Raw genomic sequence first — 5,118 nt, forward strand, 5'->3', positions numbered from 1 at the left:
AGAAAAGGCAAAGAATAAAAAAGGAGAAATTACCACCATTCTGATGCTTTTAAATATTTCCTGACTTGTATTGAGCTGGGTGTCTGTAATCTGTACTGGAGGTTTTATAAACAGCAGTTCTTAGTCAATTATGTCTGTTTCTTGCCTATGTATCATGTAGCATGTTTGTGATTGGTCGAGTTGCCAGCTGTCGAGTGTCACCCAAACAAACACTATGTTGATATTCTTGGACAAAACCATTAATCATCTGAAACTTGTGTAATCACATTAAATCTGATGGGCCTTTAACACCCTTGAGTGGAGGTTCCACAGTAGCTGCCATAGCATGCTCATAATATTCCGTTTTGGATCTGAGAAGATGCTCTGGTCTTCTATATGGATAAGAACCTCTGCCTATGTGATATGTGATAGCAGAAATCACATCCATAATGTCCTTTGGGTTGTTTTGTGTTTCTGTGGAGTGAAACTGAGTTAAAAATGTGCTCCACATTCTGCGAGTTTTTCCAAATGGCCCCTTTGATTTTTTGATTTTGTAAATTGATAGTTGATAATTTGCGGAAGACTTTATTAAAGATGGAGAAAATATTCTTTGGTCATTTAAAAATATTTTTTTTGTCCTTTTTTAATAGAGGGGATGTCATGTATTTCTATGATTTTGCACACCTACTGAATATGTTTTAGACGTTGTTTATCATTTACTATTTTAAAGCAGCAGATCTGCACACTGCCTTTACTGTGACTAGAAAGAGTTTTATTGCATATCATGTGGTCATCCAACCCTGGAACACATCCTACTGATGAAGGTTTGAAGGTTGAACTCTGGAACTCACGGCAGGTGTTTGTATGTGTAAACAAGAGTGTGTGTGTGTGTGTGTGTGTGTGTGTGTGTGTGTGTGTGTGTGTGTGTGTAGTTGTGCCTCTCCCCACATAAGTTTGTAACCCAGTACAGAATGATGATGAAAACAGCTGTAAATCTGACTGAGGGAAAACAACCCCCTGCTGATTGTGGGCCATCTAGTGGTAAAACTCAAATTCACTCATCACTACCACAACAGCTTCCGCATCAGAACTACACAATCACAACACTACTACACAACCTTATCATCGGTACTACACAACCTCATCATCAACACTACACAATCTTATAATCAATACTACACACCCTCATCGTCAACACTACACAATCTTATAATCAGTACTACACACCCTCATCCTCAACACTACACAACCTCATCATCAAAACTACACAATCTTATAATCAGTACTACACACCCTCATCATCAACACTACACAATCTTATAATCAATACTACACACCCTCATCACAACACTACACAATCTTATAATCAGTACTACACCCTCATCATCAACACTACACAATCTTATTATCAATACTACACACCTCATCGTCAACACTACACAATCTTATAATCAGTACTACACAACCTCATCTTCAACACTACACAACCTCATCATCAAAACTACACAATCTTATAATCAGTACTACACACCCTCATCGTCAACACTACACAATCTTATAATCAGTACTACACACCCTCATCAACACTACACAATCTTATAATCAGTACTACACAACCTCATCCTCAACACTACACAACCTCATCATCAAAACTACACAATCTTATAATCAGTACTACACACCCTCATCGTCAACACTACACAATCTTATAATCAGTACTACACACCCTCATCATCAAAACTACACAATCTTATAATCAGTACTACACAATAATAGTAATAATCTTCTTCTTCTTCTTCTTCTTTCGGCTGCTCCCATTAGGGGCGCCACAGCTGATCATCCGTCTCCATACCACCCTGTCCTCTACATCTGCCTCTTTCACCCCAACTACCTGCATGTCTTCCCTCACCACATCCATGAACCTCCTCCTTGGTCTTCCTCTTTTCCTCCTTCCTGGTGGCTCCATCTTCAGCATTCTCCTACCAATATAATTCATGTCCCTTCTCTCCACATGTCCAAACCATCTCAATCTCGCCTCCCTCACCTTGTCACCAAAACATCCTACATGTGCTGTCCCTCTAATAAACTCATTTCTAATCTTGTCCATCCTCGTCACTCCCAACGAAAACCTTAACATCTTCAGCTCTGCTACCTCCAGCTCCACCTCCTGTCTTTTACTCAATGCCACTGTCTCTAATCCATACAACATCGCAGGTCTCACCACAGTCCTATAAACTTTCCCTTTCATTCTTGCAGATACCCTACTATCACAAATCACTCCTGTCACTCTTCTCCACCCACTCCACCCTGCCTGCACTCTTTTCTTCACTTCTCTAACACACTCTCCATTACTTTGCACTGTTGACCCCAGGTACCTGAACTCCTCCACCTTCTCCACCTCTTCTCCCTGCAACCGCATCACTCCACTGCCCTCCCTCTCATTCACACACATGTACTCTGTCTTACTCCTACTGACTTTCATTCCCCTTCTCTCCAGCGCATATCTCCACCTCTCCAGGCTCTTCTCAACCTGCTCTACTCTCACCACAAATCACAATATCATCTGCAAACATCATAGTCCAGGAGACTCCTGTCTGACCTCGTCCGTCAACCTGTCCATCACCACTGCAAACAGGAAAGGGCTCAGGGCCGATCCTTGATGCAGTCAACCTTCACCCTGAACCAGTCTGTCGTACCTACTGCACACTTCACTGCCGTCACACTGTCCTCATACATGTCCTGCACCACCCTCACATACTTCTCTGACACACCTGACTTCCTCATACAATACCACAACTCCTCTCTTGGCACTCTGTCGACGCTTTCTAAATCCACAAATACACAATGCAATTCCTTCTGTCCTTCTCTATACTTCTCCATCAACATCCTCAAAGCAAATAAGGCATCTGTGGTGCTCTTCCTCGGCATGAAACCATACTGTTGCTCACAGATGGTCACCTCTTCTCTCAGCCTGGCTTCCACTACTCTTTCCCATAACTTCATGGTGTGACTGATCAACTTAATTCCCCTGTAGTTACTGCAGGTCTGCACATCTCCTTATGCTTAAAGATCGGTACCAGCACACTCCTTCTCCATTCCTCAGGCATCCTCTCCCTTCCAGAATCCTGTTAAACAATCTGGTTAAAAACTCCACTGCCATCTCTCCTAAACATCTCACGCTTCTACCGGTATGTCATCTGGTCCAACCGACTTTCCATTCTTCATCCTCTTAATCGCTGCTCTCACTTCCTCCTTACTAATCCTATCTACATCCTGCTTCACCAACTCCACATCCTCCAACCTTCTCTCTCTCTGATTTTCCTCATTCATCAGCTGCTCAAAATACTCCCTCCACCTTCTCAACACACTCTCCTCACTAGTCAACACATTTCCTCTCCATCCTTTATTGCTCTAACTTGCAGCACATCCTTCCCAGCTCGGTCCCTCTGCCTGGCCAATCGGTATAAATCCTTTTCTCCTTCCTTAGTGTCCAACCTCTTATACAGCTCCTCATATGCCTTTTCCTTGGCTTTCGCCACATCCTTTTACCTGCTGCCGCATCTCCTTGTACTCCTGCCTACTTTTCTCATCACTCTGTCGATCCCACTTCTGTTTTGCCAACCTCTTTCCCCTAATGCTCTCCTGCACTTCCTCATTCCACCACCACGTCTCCTTGTCTTGCTTTCTATTTCCAGATGTCACACCAAGTACTTTTCTAGCTGCCTCCTCATCACTCCTGCAGTAGTTGCCCAATCATCCAGCACCTCTTCACCACCACCCAGCCTCTGTCTGACCTCTTCCCTGAACCTCACACTACACTCTTCCTCCTTCAGTTTCCACCATCTTATTCTTCTTTCAGTCCTCACTCTCCTCCTCTTCTTCTTCGCCTCCAAAACCATCCTACAGACCACCATCCGATGCTGTCTAGCTACACTGTCCCCGCCAACACCTTACAGTCTCAATCTCCTTCAGGTTGCATCTCCTGCATAGCACATAGTCCACCTGTGTGCACCTTCCTCCACTCTTATCGTCACCCTATGATCCTCCTTCTTCTTAAAATACGTGTTCACCACTGCCATTTCCATCCTTTTAGCAAAATCTACCACCATCTGCCCTTCCACATTCCTCTCCTTAAAACCATACCTACCCATCACCTCCTCATCACCTCTGTTCCCTTCACCTACATGCCCATTAAAGTCTGCCCCAATCACCAATCGTTCTTTCCTAGGTACACCATCTACCACTTCATCTAATTCACTCCAGAATCTTTCCTTTTCCTCCATCTCACAGCCAACTTGTGGAGCATAGGCACTGATGACATTTATCATCATCCTTCAACTTCCACCTTCACGATCATCACCCTATCAGAAACTCTCTTCACCTCCACTACACTCTTACTGTACTCTTCCTTCAGAATCACCCCTACACCATTTCTCTTCCATCCACACCATGATAAAACAGTTTAAATCCACCTCCAATGTTCCTGGCCTTACTCCCTTTCCACTTGGTCTCCTGAACACACAGCATATCTACCTTTCTCCTCTCCATCATATCAGCTATCTCTCTTCCTTTACCCGTCATAGTACCAACATTTAAAGTACCAACCCGAACCTCTACTCTCCTACACTTCTCCTTTTCCTGCCGTCTCTGTAGACGTCTTCCTCCTCTCCTTCTCCTCCTTCGGCCAACAGTAGCCCAATTTCCACCGGTACCATGTCGGCTAACGATACCTGTGGCGGTCGTTGTTAACCCGGGCCTCGACCGATCCGGTATGAAATTCTCATTTGTGATCCGCATATTTGATTTGGCACATGTTTTACGCTGGATGCCCTTCCTAACGCAACCCTCCCCATTTACCCGGGCTTGGGACCGGCACTAAGAGTGCACTGGCTTGTGCCCCTAATGGCTGGGTTAATAATAGTAATAATAATAATTCATATTAATAATAATAATACAAGTAATAATAATATTAATAATAATAATAATAATAATATAAAATGGTTGAAATAATTGAAATTTGTGTTATTTTGTGATTTAAATAATTTATGTAAAATCATTTTTTAATAAAACTGCGTTCTCCGGCTCCCTCCAGTGGGCATGGCCTGAAATGATTTTTCTCGCTTACGTGGTGACGTATTG

At 43.4% G+C, this 5,118-nt stretch overlaps 1 long non-coding RNA gene across 1 annotated transcript; it reads right to left on the reverse strand.

Annotated features, from left to right (window-relative positions):
* Positions 1-920: 920 nt before the first annotated feature.
* LOC124376743 lies at positions 921-1,836 on the reverse strand. Its single transcript, XR_006923887.1, has 3 exons — positions 1,619-1,836; positions 1,402-1,555; positions 921-1,317 (listed from the first exon to the last, which is right to left on the reverse strand). It is a non-coding gene; the product is annotated as an uncharacterized LOC124376743 (long non-coding RNA).
* Between the last annotated feature and the right edge of the window lie 3,282 nt (positions 1,837-5,118).

The sequence above is a fragment of the Silurus meridionalis genome, chromosome 23, assembly GCF_014805685.1.
Source record: "Silurus meridionalis isolate SWU-2019-XX chromosome 23, ASM1480568v1, whole genome shotgun sequence".
In the NCBI taxonomy this organism is placed as follows: Eukaryota; Metazoa; Chordata; class Actinopteri; order Siluriformes; family Siluridae; genus Silurus; species Silurus meridionalis.